At 36.9% G+C, this 20,136-nt stretch overlaps 1 protein-coding gene across 2 annotated transcripts in view; it reads right to left on the bottom strand.

Annotated features, from left to right (window-relative positions):
- Nucleotides 1-20,136, bottom strand: part of LRRC4C (leucine rich repeat containing 4C) — a 98,153-nt gene that overhangs the window by 51,893 nt on the left and 26,124 nt on the right. The window contains exons 2-3 of one of the 2 annotated variants that reach the window (XM_040602336.1): nt 8,005-8,083; nt 4,884-5,016 (exon numbers count right to left, since the gene is read on the bottom strand). The gene's annotated coding sequence lies outside the window, so the exon portion shown is untranslated. The remainder of the gene's footprint in view (nt 1-4,883; nt 5,017-8,004; nt 8,084-20,136) is intronic. The other variant, XM_040602337.1, reaches the window with a different exon arrangement.

Here is a 20,136-nt window from a genome sequence, read left to right as displayed (position 1 = left end):
TTAGTATGTTGCAGAACAAGATATCACAATGTCATCTCATATAATTTCAGTTTCTTGGCATATTTCCCCTGAAGGGTTGTAACTTCCTTTCCCAGTGTAAAGCCTGGAATCCAAACTGTTCTTTATAGCATTGAGGTTAGATTCATAGAATCATAGAATATCTCAAGTTAGAAAGGACCGATAAGGATAACAAGTCCAACTCCCTGCTTCTCACAGGACTACCTAAAACTAAATCATATGACTAAAAGCATCCTCCAGATAGGTACTCTTTGAACTCTGCCAGGTTTGGTGCCATGACCACTACCCTGGGGACCCTGTTCCCGTGACCAACCACCTTCTCAGTAAGGAACATTTTCCTAACGTCTGATCTGAACTTCCCCTGATGCAGTTTCATTACATTTCCTCATGTCCTATTGCTGGTCACCAGAGAGAGGAGATCAGCACCTCTGCCTCTGCTGTCCCCCTTGAGAAGGCTGTAGACTGCCATAAGGTCACCCACCAGCCTTCTCTTCTCCAAGCTGAACAAACCAAGTGACCTCAGCTGCTTCTTATAAGTCTTGCCCTGGAGACCTTTTACCATCTTGGTCACCCTCCTTTGGACACACTCTCATAGTTTGGTGTCCTTCTTTATAAAAGGTGCCCCAAACTGCACATACTACTTGAGGTGGGGTCACACCAGTACAGTGTACAGTGGGACAACCACCTCCCTCGACCAGCTAGCTATCACCCCAGGACATGGTGGGCCCTTTTGGCTGCCAGAGCACACTGCTGACTCATTCAACTTGCCATCAACCCAAACCCTCAGGTCTCTTTCCACAGGGATGCTCTCCAGCCTCTCGTCCCCCAGTTTGTATGTATAATCAGGATTACCCTGACCCAGGTAGAGAATCCAGCACTTCCTCTTGTTAAATTTCATATGGTTGGTGATTGCCCAGCTCTCTAGTCTATCTAGAGCTTGCTAAGAGGTGTCTCTACACTTCAGGGAGTCCACAGCTCTTCCTAGTTTAGTGTTATTGGCAAACTTAATTAATGTACATTCAATTCCTGTATCTACATAATTTATAAAAACGTTAAAGAGCACTGGCCCTAAAATTGAGCCCTGGGTAACCCCACTGGTGAGTGGCTGCTTGCTTAATGTAACCCCATTTTCTACAACCCTTTCAGCCCAATCCATCAGCCAATTGTTCACCCAACTTAGGTGTATGCTGAACGTTTTGTCCATAAGGACAATCTGAGAGACAGTATCAAAAGCTTTGCTAAAATAAAACCCCCACATATCTACTGGCTTCCATTGGTCAACTAGACGGGTGACCTTTTCATAAAAGGAAATTTAGTTAATTAGGACTTCACTCTCATGAACCTTTGCTGGCTATAACCAATGACTGCATTGTCTCTCAAGTGTTTATCAATAACTTCCAGAATAACATTCTCCATAATTTTACCAGGCATTGAAGTGAGACTGACAGACCTGTAATTACCACGGTCTTCCTTCTTACCCTTCTTAAAAATCAAGACTTTTGCCAGGTCTCATTTGACTGGGACCTCTCCAGACTCCCTAGACATCGAAAAAAGATGGAGAGGTCCCATGATAACATGAGACAGCTCTTTCAGTGCCCTGGGATGAATCCCATTGGGCCCCATATATTTATGCACTTGCAGCTGGAGCAGCAAGTTCAGGGTCAGCTGGGAGTTTATCGTACCTCCAGTCATAGTCTTCCAACACAGGGTTCCAGTGTTCCCAGGACCGATCATCAGTGTTAAAGACAGAGCCAAAGAAGGCATTAAATGTCTCTGTTTTGTCTACATCCCTATTTGTGAGGTGACCAACCTCATCAAGTAATGGCCCAATGTTATCTCTGATCCTCCTTTTGCTGCTAACATATTTTTTACGTCCTTCACAATGCTGGCCAGCTTGAACTCTAATTGAGCTTTAGGTGCAGGAATTTTCTCCCTACAGTGGCAAACAGTATTTATGTAGTTGTCCCATGTCACTTGTCCTTGCTTCCAATGTCCATACACTCCTTTTTCATCTAAGTTCTAGAAGAAGATCCCTGCTCAGCCAAGCCAGCCTTCTGCCCCACTTGACTTCTGACACTTTGGAATTGCCTGCTCCTGTGCTCTTAAGAGATGGCTCTTAAAAAGTGACCAGCATTCATGGAACCCAATATCTTCAAAAGCATATTTCCAGGGGACCTTACTAACTAGCTCTTCAGCAACCCAAAGGCTGTTTGCGCCATATCCAGGCAAGATATCAAAGTTTTGCTGGCAATTTTTCTCCTATCATCACCAATGTTCTGGAACTCAACTACTTCATGGTCACTGTGAGCAAGACTGCCACCAATCACCACCTCTTCCCCAAGTCCTCCTCTATTTACAAACAACAAATCTAGGAGGGCACCTTTCCTAGTTGGCTCCCTTAGTACCTGCACCAAGGAGTTATCTTTAATGTGCTTAAGAAATTCCCTGGGCCTGTTTCTGTCCACTGTATGATATTCCCAGTTGATGTCTTGGAAGTTAAAGTCACCCATAAGGGCAAGGGCAGTAGATCTAGATATCAACTTGATCAGTTCCTTGCAGAATAATTCATTGGTGTCATCATCCTGGCTGAGTGGTCAGCAGTAGACTCCCATAATAACACCCACTTAATTTGTTTCCTCTTCATCCTTACCCAGAGGCTCTCAGCCATGTTGTCACCAACCCTTCATTTACACACAGTGCCACCCCCCTGCCTCACCTGCCCTGCCTATCCCTCCTGAAGAGCCTATAACCATCCATTATGGTACACCAGCCATGGGACTCATCTCACCAAGTTTCACTTATGCCAATGTTGTAGCTCTTGGACTGAGCCAAAACTTCTGGCTCCTCTTGTTTATTCCTCATGCTGTGTGTATTAGTATAAAGACATTTCAAATGTGCTCCAGTGTACTCAGCACACTGTGGACCAGACTGAAGGACCTCACTAGCACATCATCTCTCAAATATTGGTGTGCTGCCCCTAGGCTTATCTCTAGCAAGCCTGGTTTTATCCTTTGCCCCTCCAAATCTAGTTTAAAGCCATTTCACTGAGCCCTGCTAACTCTTATGCAAAGATCCTTTTCCCTTTTTGAGAAAGGATTATCACAAAAACGTCAACAAATGAACATTACATAACTTCCATGAGAGTCTACCCATTTTATAGGTAGAAAAATGCAGCTGAGAAGACACCTGAAACACAGCTAGGGATTGATGCCATATCCTCTGGATCTCAGACCAGTTCCAACCATAAGCAAGCTATTCTTGTCTTTTGTTTACAGTAAATTACCTAAAATCAATTGGTGCAATTTTTGGTAAAGCCTACCGGACCCTCATTAACCACAAGCCATGTTAAATCATTTCTTCTACATAATAAAAAAACCCACGAATTAGGTCTGGGGAACCTAGGTTAAATTGATTAGCAACAACTTTGAGTGGAAGAGTCTTGAAAACCAGATTATAAACTGAGAACTGTTACCATTTGTATAAATGCAGAAGGCAAGACCTATGCTTACTCTCACTTTCCTATATCAAACCTTTCTTCCGTCACAAACACATTCATAACTTCTCCCAGGTAATAAAGTAGTTTCTGTCCTTTCCAGAGGGCAAGGCTTTAGGCTCTCTACCACAGCTACAGGTTATACAAAGACATAACTCCCAGTAATGTTATATGAGTGCAGATTGTCTGCTTTTTTGGCAGCTGCCAAGCCTGGTGAAGCACAGAAGCAATGTGTGAATTGCAGCAGTGGAATCTCTGAATGGTTTTAATTAATGAATGCCAGGGAGCTGGAGGGAGTTCACCAGGAACAATAAGGAAGGCATTTCCCAGAGATATTTGAAAGCCTAACCTAGTACCCAACCAGCCAAAACTTCTATACTCCTGAGCAAAGAAAAAAGCTTTCCTAATTAAATGGTGTTTTGTGCTTTTTTAGTGTCTCATGGAACAGATCCTTATGAAAACTTTTGCATCAAAAACCTAATTTTATTTTCCACCAGTATGATTTTCCATTGTTACTATTCTTACACTCTGCACATATTAAAGCACATTAATAAGTGAAAGCAGCAAGTCAGCCTGTCAGATATTTCATAAAGTACCATAGGAAATGATTGGGTTAGGATGCCTGGACAAAAACTGTTTGTTCAGCAAACCTATTTTTAACTGAGGACCAATAAATGTGTGCATAGCATGGACATACTGAAAGTTAACTGGGCTCAGAAATACACCACATAGCTGAGCTTTCAGGACAGCAGAGAAACAATGTTCTGGTACTGCATCGTTCAACTCTACCTCTTGAAGGAAGAAGCATTACAGTTACACTGAGAGATGACAGATATTTAATTTGCACATTTTCTTGGACTTCTGAAATGCTAGCACAAAAACGTCCATAGTTAAGGCTTCAGGGGAGAAGGAGAGTCTCCATAAACACAACAGTTAAATCTGGAAGGTGAGATTGAAATAAACCAACCAAGCGGACTATGTACAATTAAAAATAAATCCATTAATTCTTCTTGTGAAACAACATTTTATTATGCTAAATCATTATGTAGCTGATAAACTGGCATTTTCATGAGTTTTAAGTCCTGCATGGAATTTCTTGGAAAGTTACTGTAAACTTGTGATTTGTATTCTCTAACAGGTCCACAGGAAGACAAGAAAATACCTGTAAGATACAGCCTCCAAATTCTCCCTTACACAGGGAGGGGAGTTGAAACTTAAGAAGCTCTTGAAAGATTTTCAAGACTCTGTATGAATACTCAGATATCAAAGGTATGTGCTCCGTTTCCCTATCAGTTTTCTGCCATTCGTTCCAGCTGTGATAACCCTGAAGCCTGAAAAACTGACAGCATAACAATATCCTAGCATGAATTACCTTTGCAGTAGGTTTACCGTCTTGGGAGGTGATGTTTCTCCTCGTTTCCCAAACCACCCTTGGACCTTCTCATCCTACTAGCCCATTGGAGACTGTTCCACAGAGCTGCCTGGACCCCCCCACAGCATCCACCCTGTGGAAGAAACAAATATTGAAAAACTGTGATGTAACAATAAAATCTTTTAGAGACATAATATGAAGACATTGGGAGAGAATAAGTAGACTAAAACATGATATAGAACTGTCGTTACACTATCTGAGAAGGGAGGGGAGTTGTAGGATTACCGTATTCCCTCAATGTACTTGTACAGTTGCTGAAGGCACAGTAAATTTCAAGCAGACTTTAAGACACAAATATAAGCAGAGATCTCAAATGCAGCAAATAGTCTGATCACCTAATGTGATCACCTAATCTTGCACATCAAAAACTTGCCTATTGGAAATGCCTGTATTTTTGCATGCTTAGCAGTAATATAGCCAGGGGGTGTGTGTTACTGCTATATTTCTGTAATAAGTAGCTTCATCATACATCATACAGGGTACGGTAGTAGAAGTCAGGTCGCTCCCTGTCATTAGCGACAGTGAAACACAGACACCTCTTGAGGGCAAGGTATAACTTCTAGCATTGGAAACTTCCTTCATTTAGAGTCTTATATGCATATTGTGGTAAAAATGAAAATTTGACAAAAGTTATAGCCTGGATATATTGCACCAAATTCCTGTTATAGACAATGAAAATAAACTTTAGAAATAATAATCATACATGTAATTTCATAGCTCAAAAATGCTGATAGTAATGACATCTAAAACTGGCCTTTTATTCAAAATCTTTTAAAAACATTGCTCATTCACTAAAGAAAAATAAATTATACTGTCTCTTGTTTATGACAAAAGACAATTGAGTAAATGGTGACTCCAGATAACCCGTAAGTCACGGATGCTGCGTTTCAATGACCTGCCTGCTTTCTATTCCTTTGGCCTCGGCTGCCTAGCAACCTCCACAGTGCTTTCTTAGTCTATCCTAACTCTAGAGAGTTTCCATTTATATATTTATTTATGAGAAAGTCTATAAGGAGGATGCAGAAACAAAGAGGTGTTTGTTCCTTCCTTCTAACGCTGGACTCCAAACATGTCACCTCAGTGTCTCAGTGAAGGACACAGTCCTTGGTTTTGCACAGAGAGGTAGCTACCTCCTTGAAATTGCTTGGGAACTCAGGAAATCCCACTTTCCGTGAGACAAAAGCTGGCTCTGTGTAGAAAGCTCCTGATGTAATAAGCACCAATATTTCTTTGGCTGCCTATTGATTTGATTCTTTTATAAGCTTTTTCACTGTGAAATACTAGGTGTTTATGTAAGGCTGCTGTTTTCATGCAACCTGGAGCTTCTGCTTAACATTAAGACAGAGTTTGTGCTGCAAACTCTGGTCACCAGCAGTTTCTCCATCATCCAAGCATTGGAGAGAAACGGATATTAAAACTGGTCTCCTGCTGTGTCTGAGACTCAAAGTGGGACAGTTTGGAAGTTATGGATGGGACTACTTTATCATAATAAGTAGTTTGAAACTGGATGTGAACTGTTTCTCTCTAAACCAGCCATTAGCTTTTCCTGGAAGAGCCTGTTTCCATACTTTATTTTTTTTCCCTTTATTATTTGTGCAAAATTGAGGATTCCACAGAAAATATCCCTACACTACATAATTTTTCTTGCCAATTCTATTCAAACAGCAATTTGCAAATAATTCATACCCTGATCACACAGCCCTCTTCTCCAATCAGAAAGAAGGGGAGGGAAAAAAAAAAAAGACTCAGAAAGTGATGGTCAAAGATGTGTATCAGAAAGCTTATCAAGCTCTTCCAAATGATGAGGTAAAGGCATGCCAAGTGTTCATAGCCTGGGGTCACACGGCGGTGATGTGGTTTCTGTGTCTCACTACTTTCCATTACATTTCTTTCTGATTAAGTTGATCTGTTGCTGTGTCTTGTCGTTAAGGAACATACAGGGAATCTGTGACTGAACATGAACCTGAAATCAGATCTCTTAACTTCCACTTTCTGTTTCTTACCAACGAGCTATATACATAAAGATAAGGTTGTTTTAAACATGACAATTGTAGGATTTATGGAAACATTTGTAAATCTTGGTATAGACATATACTCACGCATCAATATTCATTTACCCCAAATTTAACAGCATGAAACAAGTACATTCTTTAAAAAATCTCCTTAATATTGAAACAGGAAACAAAAAATACATTGGATGGTATACCAGTATCCAATGAAATAAAATATAAGCAACCACATGAATAACAGAAAATTATTCAAAAATAACCTGCTGGTTCAAAGAGATCTATTTTTCAGAGGTACTTATGAACAGTGAAAACATCCATGTAAACTGAAATATGCAAAATGATTCATTAAATAGGAGGAAGAAAGTTACTGGGAGTAAACAGAGATTTGGGATTTCTTTTTCTATTCATGGACTCACTAGAAAAAAAATTCTAAGTTGCTTTACCTCTCGTTCTACACAATGATATAAGTTCATAGTTGCCAGAAAATCTCTCAATTTGTACTCCTGAGAGTTATTTTTATGCAAGTAAATTCCAAGTATAAACTGAAATTAAGTAGTTGCTCATTGAGAAGCAGTTTCCCCAATTGTATATTCATTTTTCACAGAGTAGCATTATTAAAGCAAAACCTGAATGCATCGTGTTTCCCTCCCATGCAAAGTATGATCATGATTTCATATGCTCTTCAATGTTAAGCCAGATTTCCTGAAAATAAAGCTAATGAGTACCAGAAGCATAGACTTAACATGTCTGTTTTCTCACTTTTGTGAGAAGTCTGTTTTTAACAAGTTCAAGATGTAAATAGACAACAGAATAGAAAGATTTTTTTTCATGCATTTTTATAAAAGATTGTTATCAAAGCTTTCCTACAGATTGAATATGATGGGAATTGTGCTGAAGCAGCTACCAAAGGAAATCTTCTGGAAACAAGCAAAAACTAGAGAAAATGAAGTCTCTCAAGATATATGAAAAATAAGTTGCAAACAGTCTCATCCTAAATTTCAAAGACTATAATTAGGTACTAATTCTACCATATTTACACTGGAAAATCTCACCTGCCATGCACTTATGCTCACAAAAGAAGAGGTATACCAAAAAGACTGATTTTGGCCATCTTCCTCCCTTCCTCTGTTCCTCAAAAGAAAAGACAGAGATAGAAAATAGCTTAGTTTTCTTGATATCAACTACAAAAAAATGAAATGTTAAAGAAGGTTTGAACAAAGGATGCTATAAGGAAAATGAGGTTTTAGTAAGAAGATGAAAGGAACATTATTGTTAATATAATGGCATAATCTTTGCTTAAATATCTCACTGAGAAGAATTGCAAGAAATCTTTTGAAAACAATCAATAGTATTAATCCGGTGCTCAGCTCCTTATTTCAAGTGCACTGATTTTTCTTCAGACTTATGCCAGTAACTGATCAAATTTTGGTCTAAAATCTTTAAGTATTTTCTAAAAATTTACTATGGCAATAAATAACACAAGTGCATTGAAGTTATCACCAGGCATTAGTAATTGTCTCAAAGCAGTTATTTTTTTTTCTAGATTTCGAAGGAATGAAAAAGACTTTAGTAAAAGGGAGACTTAACAAAAGAAAAAATATAGTAGCATGTGCTAGCATGATGACATAGTAAATAAAATAAATGAACAGAAGAAACAGCTACACTGTTCCTGCTATTTTTAATAAATATCACTAACAGTAGTATTCAACTGCCAAAAGAAAGGAAGTTATTTTAGATACTCTATGTTACTACATCTGGTCCTGAGTTGCCCTTCCAGAAAAGGACGGTTTCTTGTAGATCCTGTTCTATCTGCCTGCTCCTGTGGAAGCCTTGGATACCCTAGGACATGTGAAATAACATTAGATGCTTTTATTTATGAATTTGAATGACTTACAAGCTGTTAGTAAAAATGTGTCTGAGCTCTGGGTATTTACATGTTAGGTAACAAGTAAGGGTAAAATTAATAAAGCAGGAAAATTGCAGTGTGCTATGTTCACATAAGACTTTCAACAGTCCCAGAGGGTACAGAGAGAAAATGCTACTTCAGACAGTTTCTTAAACAAAGAAAGATATCTTTATACAAATTCTGTACTACCAATGAATATGAAGACGTTAAGTTAAATCTCACCTCTGAATAACTACTGACTCACTGTGCAGTAAAACCAGATACTGGTGTTTTCTTGGTGATTTGAAAAGGCATTCTTGTCAGTTTTCATTCCCTTCAGTTGCTGACATACTCTGCTATTTCAGAGCTCTATTTTGTTTTATATGCTTATCAGAATAGAACTTTTTTTATACTAAGGAATTGGCCAAACCTCCATAAACCTTGACAGTTTATTGCAAGGTCGTAACTACATTTTTTTCCTGATCTTTCTGTTTAGTGAAATCCTGAGTAAGGATTATTTTCCTGTATGAGACCTATAATTTCTCTGCATATTGCACTTCTCATTTTTCTTCTTTCAAAAATGCCAGATGGAAACAAAATAAAGAATAGTTGCATGCCTTGTATTCTAATATTTTTATACTTCTGTATCTGAGTTAGGCAGATGAAGATTAGGTAATTCTGCATGGCTATCTCTCCGAAACAAGTTGAGTTAAGGTATAAATACCAATTTCTAACATCGTATTCTCAGCTTTTCTATGTGAGCTGCTACAGCAAAGAAATTCACTCATATATTATTGATTGAAAATGTTTTTTGTACATTTAATCAATAAACAAGTTAATCCGTGTTGAATCAATCTTCTAGACCATTTGCCTTGTTCAGCCTAATACAAAGCTGTGAGTGATTCATTTCAGAGTAACAGTACAGTGCGAAAAACAGGTCTAGTGTCTTTTTAATATGTGTCTGTGTATGTGCTTATAAACACAAAATGTCATTATAAATATTTCCCCTTGCCAATATTCCTCCATTATGATCAGTTCTATTGACTACTAACAATAGTCTCCAGACACTTGCCTGACAAATGACCGTTTAATTTATTTTTACTATGAAAGACTTGACCTGATTTGTTCATTTATAAATACACATTTTTTGTGCTGTAGACACAAACATGCGTTTGTGTTAGCTTTCACCCCTGCTGTGTTTGTGCAACACAGTGTGACATTCACAAACAGAAAGAAAAGAGATTGAAGTGAAGAACATTTGATAGTGTCGCCTAGCATTTTAAGTACAGCAAAATAAATAAATTATTGCCAACTTCATCAACTGCTAAATTCAGTGTGGCTGAAATGAAACACAGTATGGGCCAGAGAGAAAAAAGTGAACATTGGGTGAAAAAATGACTCAATTTGCCTACAAAGCGATAGGAGTGCTACTGAATTCCACTGAACTCTTAGGGTTAGACTTACATTTTCCCTCCTTGCTAGGGTATCTGAAATAGTTTCAGCTTAGCAATAATTATGAGGAATTTTGCCATACCATAATATAGGATTGTCAAAGGAGTAGGCTAGGATCATTATCTCTAAAAAAAAACAAAAAAAAACAAAAAAAAAAGGAAGATGACAGTCTTAGAAGACAGAGCCACAGAAAAATTCAGAAAACAATTTTGAGCTCCAGAGCCCTATTTTAATCACAGAAAGACACACATTCATTTTTTCTAAAAGCATCTAAAATGTTGGGGTTTCTTTTAAAAACTAAAACTGAAATTCTATTAATAAGTATATTAATAATAATTTTATTATTATCATACATTGGATTATTCTGATTTTCTATGAAATTTCATTCCTCTGCTGGTTTATATGTTACTTATAATTTTAGGAATCTTTTAGCTATTTAATGCCGAATTATTAGAGTTTTCAGTAATTAATTTGAAGTGAATTAATGAAAATCAGCTCCAAAAGCAAAGCACAGAAGCCAACAGCTTGAAAGGAGCTACAGGATGCCCCTACTCACTAGTTCATGTGGAAACTTCCTAGTCACAATGCATTTCCCAAGTCAGAGCGTTTCAAATATATTACTAATGCAAAAGACCTACCCCATTATTTAATCTATTTTCTGCCCTTTGTGCCCTCAAGGTATTGCAAAAGAAGGCAACGTAATTTGCTGGTGTTACACATGAGAAAAACTTCTTCCCTGAGGTATCAAAGACACTTGCATTTTAGCTGACAGATTTCCTTCAGAAAGCTATGAAGAATATGATTCGTCTTATACTAATGAAGACAACTATTTGTCTTATATTATATGTGCATAGTTACACATCATTGTTATACCTGGGACAATAAATCCAGGAAAGGAAAGTCTTCTCAGAAATTCACAAGATTGCATAGTCTTAAAGCAAGAGGATAGTGATGAACTGCATTCAATAGGTACTGCAAAGAAATAACTAAATATTCTTGCCTTTGCCAACTCAAAATGAACAGTGGGAGCCCTCTATCAAGAATAATACAACTTCAGTTGATAGCTTACTATTTAACTTCATGAATGGCTTGACTATGCAGAGACTATATAATAATCATTTTTCTGGACAAAAAGACTCACTAAACAAACAGGAGAGGCAAACTAGAACTCGAACAGTCATACTGCAGAAGTAAATACAACTTCATTTACCTGGTGGAACTACTGTGTGGGACATCTCTTGAGTAATTCCAGTTCCAGCCAATAGATGAAGTGATGCTCGTACCACAACTGCACATCTTATAAAACACATACCTATGCAGTCATTATGTTGATATGAATTCTTGCTAAATTGTTCTAATGATTGCCACAGAACAACACACAAAATAGTTCACTCTTAAGACATTACACATATTGTCCAGCAGTCCTGCATGAAGCATACTGCTTTCTGCATTTGTAAATCTGTGGCAAAACACACATCTTAAGAATAGTAATGAAGTGTTAGGCTGTACTTAATAATATCAATCTCAGACATCAAAATCGTCAGATACTGGTTTTGACTAAGATCTGTATTTGGTCTCATACAACTAAAATCTCATTTTCAGCCAATAGAAATTTACCATACTATCAACACATAAACATACGTGATACAAAAAATACTCTTTACTTATGAAATGTGCACAGTGTTGAATTCATAGATCATATAAAGGTATATGTGACCTGGATTTCAAAGGGGGTTTTGTATACTATTTGTTACACCAGAGCTTGTTGCCTTTTTCTAATAAGCAAGAAAATACAAGAGCCTGCTAAGCAAAAGCACTGGTAAGAATGCCAACAGTATGTCATTAGGTATTTGCATTTATTACATCTCAACTAATTTCTAAGTTTATATGAAAAGAGGTGAATATAAGGTGGAGACTGACAATCAAGGACTGATGCATAACTGATACTTCCTACAACATTTTGAGAAGAACTTGCTGAAGCTTGCATTAATGGAGGTGCAACGCATTGTTACCTGCAAAGGAACAGGGAACAATCCTCAAATTGTTACTGAAAATGAAAAAAAAAACACCCACAAAATAATCAGTGTCGAGCCATCAGGGATTAAAGATAAAAAGATTTTCATTGAGTGCTATTACAACAGTGTAGTCTACTAGTATACAAGCAAAGCAGTTAAAAATACCAGTTTATTTCCTCTCTATAAATTGTTGATAAAATAATGACCTGTTTCCCTGCTAATAAAGAAGTTTTCAATAATACAAAAATAAATATCATTAAAATAATTAAAAACAATATGTTGACAGATTGATTTTGTGTGATTGGTCATATAGGTCATATAGTACAATGTGGGTGGTTTACAGTGGATGACCCATCCTTAACAGATGAAAACAGGCCAAAAAAGTCTATGAATGCTTTGGAAAAAGAAACTGGGGCTTTCAACCTGGAAAGGACATCAAAATCCTTTTCTTTCTTCTAATGAAATTGCCTCCAAATTAAAATTAGTCCTGTTCCCTCAGAAGGGTTAAAAAGGAATAGCTATGACAACTCCACCAGGGATGCTGGCTTTCTTCCTGTTACACTGCAAACAATGCCATCAGTTCCAGCTCAACACCCCAGTTTTCCAAAAGTGCCAAAATAAGATTCATGCAAAAGAAGTATGCACACAAGCATAATAAAACAAACTGATAGAAGGCAGAGCTGAAATTTTAAAAAAATACTATATTCATTATCTGCCCAGCTTTATGAGTCCTCATTAAGATATATGGACTTGTAAATTTTTATCTCCAGAAAATGTAGTGGCCTAAAATATAGGCATTTTCAGATTGTAAATTTGGAATCAAGTAAAGTTTACATCTAGTAAGCCTTCTAAAGTCTCACAGCAGACTTAAACTGCAAGCAGGTTATCTGGTTGAGCCTTTCAGAAACTTTTGCAAGCAGAATTTTACTATTTGGAGTATTAATTTATATTGACTGTGAATGACAAATGTACCTGAATTATCTATACATTAATGTCCCCTTTTTTGATTGCAAATGGACAACAGATACTTGCAGGACTGTCATCTTCCCCCACCCCCTCCCTTTATTCTACATTTATATTTAGTTTACTTTTTCAAATCCAGTGCAATGCAACCCACAAAATTTCTGTTTGAGGTAATTAAAAGCCTGGGATACCCACACATCCTAGGGAATGAAGTTGGTTATTCAAAGGAACAGGAGTGCAAGCATTCCTCTTTTGTATATAATCTAGGGGTTAGAGTATTTGCAAGGAAACTCAGTTCAATTCCTGCTTTGGCTTGATGGGCTGAACTTCATCTCTTCCAGAAAATAAGTCTATTTGCTAGACTTCATGGGTATGAAGCAGAGCCATGTTTGCTAGCTATGTAAAACTTCTGAGGCTAAAAGGAAAAGAAGGAGCATGCAAGTTTGCCATCCGGCTTTGAAAAGGTAGTACTGGGTTCCAATTCCTTTATCTGGGATTAATACTTTTGTAACCAGACTACACAGAAGATACAAGCCCTTCAAGATCAGTAAACCAAAGCTGGTCTGGAAATCAATTCTATACTTCAGTCTATGTTAGACACTGTTCATGAGAGTATTTCAAAGACCTAAAAGTATCTATGGATACAAGACAATATATTGATTAGTAACCCAGAATACACCCCAGAGAACAACACTTATATTCTACTTAACAGCATAGTCAAAGCATGAATACCTTTTGAACAGAGTTCAAGAAGAGATTCAAGATCAATTGAACCTACAGTAGACAAACTCCCTGCTCTCTGTTCTTGGTTGCCTCATCATACTAGGAGAAGGATGAAGAGAAGACCTCACTGAGCTCTACCATATCTTCAGTGGTTTTAACTACCTGAAAAGACTGTTATAAATATTACCTAGATAATTATAAGCTATAAGCTTGATCACTTTTTCAATTTCTGTTTGAAACTTCCTAACAGTTCCTATGAAAGGCTATTTTTAGCCAAGATTAGGAAAAATTAAAAATAAAGAAAAAATAATCACATCTTGTGTGACTGCAGTTGTACAGGACTGTGCCGTACAGAAATTCATGGCGCAATCTCTCCATGGAACAGGTAACTGCACTGTAGATCTACTTAATTTGTCTGGCATCAATGAACACAGGACCAGGGAACAGAGTTCAGAATGCATGGTATAAAACCAAATCTGGAACATATTTTACTCTTGCATTCAGTAACATAAGGAAATATACAATCACTGTATTTAAGTCCTGAGTGCAAAGAACGAATCCAGGAAGAAAAAGTTATGAACTTTCCAAACCACTCAAACCATTAATTCAAATTACAATCTACATGCAGCAAAATTTCAGCAAGGTATCAAAATATTAAAAGAAGAATCCGATTTTTGCTATAAAAACATCTCTATAAATGTGAAACTTAAAACCAAAAAACCCCAGATTTTCCGCCTTTCTTCAAATATTCTCCAGAAATAAAAATTATTCCTTGGCTGAGATCCAGTATAATAAGGCCAAGTTTCCACTTGGGAAAGAGATTTTTATACCCAAGCAATTAACACACACACACCCCCCCCAAAACAAACCCACCAAATTACGCTGCTATCAGACTTCAGAAACAGAAGTTCACAGAAAATCATGTTTGTGACACACCTTTGTCTAAGATTGGTTTTAGTGGTTAAGAGAACAGTTAAATTCTTTTAGGAAGAATTTCAGACCTCTTCTTTCTGATCTTTCTCCACATTTTCCCTGATAAATTTTCCCCAACCCGTGGCCCAGAACTCACAACTGGTGAGTTACAGCAACTGAGGTCCTGACACAATCATGTGGAGAGAACAATTCCAACACATGCAGCTCTCCATCTACTCTCTTGGCAGATGTTACATGTTATTACCTCCAAAGTCTTCATTTTCCTAAATCTAGAATATGTAATCCAGTCATAAGGTGAAAACTCATATTCTGCTGACTTGCTAGTTGAGAAAGTAGCTGGAATACTTGAAACACATATCCCTAAACTATGACAATCCCAATTTTAAATGACATTTAGGATTATTATTTTTTTGTCACTGCCAAGAATTGTAACATAGTTTATGAAAGCTTGGAAATGGCAATGCTGTTGTCTTTTTATTCATATTTATTCATCAGAAAATCAACATTAAGCAAAATAAAGAAAATTGACGTATAGTTCTGGAAACCAGTTCTAGAATGAGACAGAAATTTGCAGTGCCCTTAATTTCTATGCTGAAAGAATAAACAATGCAGACAAAGAATACCTTATTTGCAAACATTCATTCAAATCTTTCCTAATCAGCTAAGGTAGTCAAGAGAAATGCTGTTATACAAAACTGATGTTTGCTCCAGTAGCAAAGGAAATGAGAACAGAACATTTTATAAACACCTCCAAGGAATTGATAGGGGATGATTGCAGTTATCTGCATCAGAGGCACAGGCAAGAAGCTTCTTGCCCATTGCTAATGCCATAAGGTATCCAGTCGCTCCATCTATAATGACACCTTGACACCCACAGGAAAACATTTAGGGGCTAAACCTTTACCTTTTTTTTTTTTCTTTGGATATGTGCCATACTCCACATACTTCCAAAACATACAGCATTGAGAGTTTCTTCCTCCTGAATATATACTGTAAAAGTTTCTAAGAAACTACCAACAATTCATAATTCAATTGATTCCTGACTGCTTACTTCTTTCAAAGGCTTAGAGTTGCTGGTACCTAGAAAAATTATTTTACTTGTGGTAAAAGAATTCTCTGTTTTTGTAAAAGGAGGGTGCAGGTTCCATATTGTAACTTCCTTAAATCCACATGGTCACAGACAGAGGTACAGCAAGAAATGTAACTTTCCTTAATAGTCACAAATATGCTAAAAATACAGCATACCTGGACTGTTACCTTGACTGACTTCTATGTCTGAATGACATTTTCAGAATTGAAATAATTATTGAGCTAGTCCATGGGCTTATTGCTTTTTTGTATTACACATACAGGTTCCTATTCCAATCCTAAGAAATATGCATAGCACAGAAAGATTCTGTTGTACTGCAGCCATGGCAGGGTTATTTAAGCAAATGAAAATGTCTCCTTAAGAGCTGGTTTCTTTCTGTGCTCATTCACATCAGAGAGAGAGAGAGCTAATGCTATGGTCTTGTGAGTGCTTTATGCATTCTGACAAACCAAACGAGGTTTGTCAGGAGAGGCTCTAGGCAGCATGGAACTGCTGCAATTTTACATCTCATTGATTACCACAATTGGAATTGAAAACAGTTCTTTGCTTTCCACATAATATCAAAAATACTGTTGCAGACCTCAGAAAAATATGCAGGTCCTCCAGTAGAGATAAAATGAGGAAAAACAATTTTGTACAGCATTGTTTCCTCATGAATTTGAGTCAGGCCCATCTGACCTTTATGAAGGCTAATAATAAAGCAATAAGGTGACATGCAGTAAAGCATGTCATTCTGTGAGTATTTCTGCAATAGGTTACACGGAACAAAAGGGCAGCCCAATGCCCTGAGGCTTTGGGGATACGCTTATTTTGTCTTAAGTGCATCCTGTATACTGCTGGCATTGCACAGAGTATGTGAGAATCCACATCTCACAACAATATCAAAAGAACACGGACCAAACAAAGCTGGTAAGAAAATCACACTGCCTCAGTCATTGACTGGTTCGATATTCTAGAGAGGTTTTATATGAAATGTTCAGGGGACTAATTATTTTTATTGCTATTATAAAAAAATTTCAAGTATTTCCTCTTCCCACATCTTTGGTGACTTTTTTTTGCTGATCCAGCAGTCCCTAATCACAGAATGTTACCATTTTATAAGGGATGGACTCACATTCTAAGCACAGCAAAACCACCCCAAAACCACACGGAATAATGTATAGTGACAGCAATAGCAGCAGAAGTCTGTTCTATTCGGAGATTGCAAGCGACATATGTAGTACCATGTGCTAAGCAAGCTGTGATAGTCACTAACCCTTTGAGATGCCTAGCAACCTTCAGCAGCATTCAGTGGGAAAAGATTTTCAGCACTCTACAGAATTAAATTCCTAATAAAAGTGCTTACTCAGGATCAATCCTAGCTGTCCTCAATGCTCCCCAAAATCAGGTAGAAAAAAGCATGCTTGACACTAATGAAGAGCAAGTCCTTAGGTATTTACTGCACAATGTCAAAATCAATTTAATTTAAAAAAGGAAATCTCTGTATTAAAAAATAATGTAAGTTTTATAGAAGTCTTAGTGGACTGGACACCAAACTGTCAATTAGTAAATCAAAGTTCTGAATTTCAACATGACTTTCTGATATTCTATTTTAACTATATTATATACATATATGAATACCTATACCAATTCTATACATGTACATCCAACTCAGATACATTTTCAACACATATACCATATAAGCAACTATTAGTATAATAGGCAAACATAATCAGTGGTGTTTGAAACAATACAATAATCTAAAACCAAGTTTCAGAAAGTTAAGGACATCTGTGTTACTCCCACAAATTGGATGTAAAAATTAAACAAGCTCTCCCAGTGACTCCCATTAGAGCATACTGGGATCTATGTATCAGGTAAAACTAGGTCTGCATGACAAAGAAACATGCCAACTGAAAAAAAGAAGAAAAACCCAAATGACACTCAAATACTAACAAGCAGCTAATAAGAACTAAGCTATTTGATATGTGAGAGTAACCGGTAGTTTGATCAGTAGCAGAATAGAGAAAGCTAGGAAAAGAAGATCCCCCTGCCCATCCCAAAAGCAGCTTTGGAGAATGTAAAGGTATCTGTTTCCTGCCTGAGAAGGGTATGATAAAAGCAACAGTCCACTTAGAAATGCATTAAGGAATCTCATCCATCATCTTCAGGACACAAAAAATGCAAGAACAAATTTGGGTTAAAAATATCCTTTTGAATTTCTTCCTATAAAGCAAAATAAAGACAAAGCAAGTAAGGACCAGAGAAGTACAGCGATGGGCCAAGCCTTCTGATTCCAGCTGAAAAAACAATTTGTTAATGTTAAGAACAAAAGTAATCTGCTAGCCAAAACCAGCAAGCATTTATTTTTTCTGTAATAATAAGAATCTCATTCACAATAAACGGTGTGATGTGCACCTGTGACAACCATTCTTACCTACTCGTTATTGGTCTGCTGGAGAGGCATCAATTCCAACTGTTAACTGTAATGGAATAATTATCATCCTTGGTTTTAGATATGTATATTTATATACACACACACACATATACACACTACAAAACATGTTTTCCTATTATTTTCTTTATTTTTGTACATATGTGTATATAAAATAAACCTTTGAATACTAGCCGTGAGTTCAAGTTGTGGGAAACAGAAGATTTTAAAGGAAGAATAAAAAAGAAATAGTAAGAGTACTTTTTAAATTCCAATTAATTGTAAAGTTTTCTAACACCAATAATGAGTTTTAGATTGGCTATTCTTCACTATAACTGGCCAAATATACTTATGGCTCCAGCTGTTCCAGACAGTCATCAGCTGCCATGAAATGCCTGACCTGATGATAACAGTCACCGAAAGTTCCACGAAGAAAAGAGTGAAATTTGGGCCATAGTAGTTTCATGAATATAGTTGCTTACACAGAGCAGACTACTGGAATGTCACAGCATCACAGAATGGCTGAGGTTGGAAGGGACCTCGGGGAAGTCATTTTGTTCAAAGCCCCAGCTCAGTCCCCCAGACTGAGTGGCCTCTGACCCTGCACTGTTGCATGCGGTTGTTCCTCCCCAGGTGTAGGACTTTGCACTTCTCCATGTTGAGCTTCATGAGGTTCCTGTCAGCCCATTTTTCCAGCCTTTCAAGGTCCCTCTGGATGGCAGCACAATACGCTGAATACATATGAATACATAACATATTCCTGGGTCACTTAATACAATTAATTTTATTTCTTTTCTTACTTTTCTGTAAAATATTAAAAATATTAGCTCTTCATCCTTCCTTTATAATTCACTGAACAGATAATATGTACATGATGTGATTTTTTAGCAGCAATTTAATTTGTTTTTTTTCTGCAAAGTATCGATCACATTACAGATACTGCTACAAGAAAAAAACCCTGCACATCAGGCCCATTAGTCTTGCAAGGAATACTCTTCATCTGAACACATAAAATCAAGATTATATATATAAAAAAGATATAATAAATTAAATATCTGTTAACTTGGTGCTATACTGCAAGTTTAGGGGTCTAAAGGGCTGCATTATACCAAAGGGGTTTGGTTTGGTTGGTTGGGATTTTTTTAAAAATAAATTAATTGAGGCACTTTTTTAAACTTCTGATTTTAGGTACTCGGTGATGGAAACCTTATGGCCTGAACTTTGGGTTGCTGAACACCCAGTGAGTTCAAAGTTATGTATCATCAGCTTTTTGTAAATTCAGACTTTTTAGGAATTTAAACTTGGTTACGCATATACCAACACACCCAACCCAGACCACTAAAAATATGTAGGCCAATCCACTCCTTTAAACAAGGATTATATATTTTTAACCAACATGTAAGAAGTTGTATGATCATAATTTGTGATCATCTATAAAATATTTCATAAATGGAATTCTACAGAACTGCTAAGTTCTATTATGCTGTTACCCACATTATTTTGTAATTGATCAAAATTAAATAAAGCAGGTATGAAACTATAAATAACTTGAAAACTTTTAGCTTTAAAATAAATATGCATTCCTAATACGGATATACTGAATCTTATTAATGAAGAATAATGGCAGTCTCACTGAGAAGAAACTGTGTGGAAGAATGTTTTAAAGCTAATTGACAAAAATACAAATTTGTCTCAAATTCAGCAGCTTTT

This window comes from Falco naumanni, chromosome 7, assembly GCF_017639655.2.
Source record: "Falco naumanni isolate bFalNau1 chromosome 7, bFalNau1.pat, whole genome shotgun sequence".
Classification (NCBI taxonomy): Eukaryota; Metazoa; Chordata; class Aves; order Falconiformes; family Falconidae; genus Falco; species Falco naumanni.
This window is presented reverse-complemented; position numbering and strand designations above follow the sequence as displayed.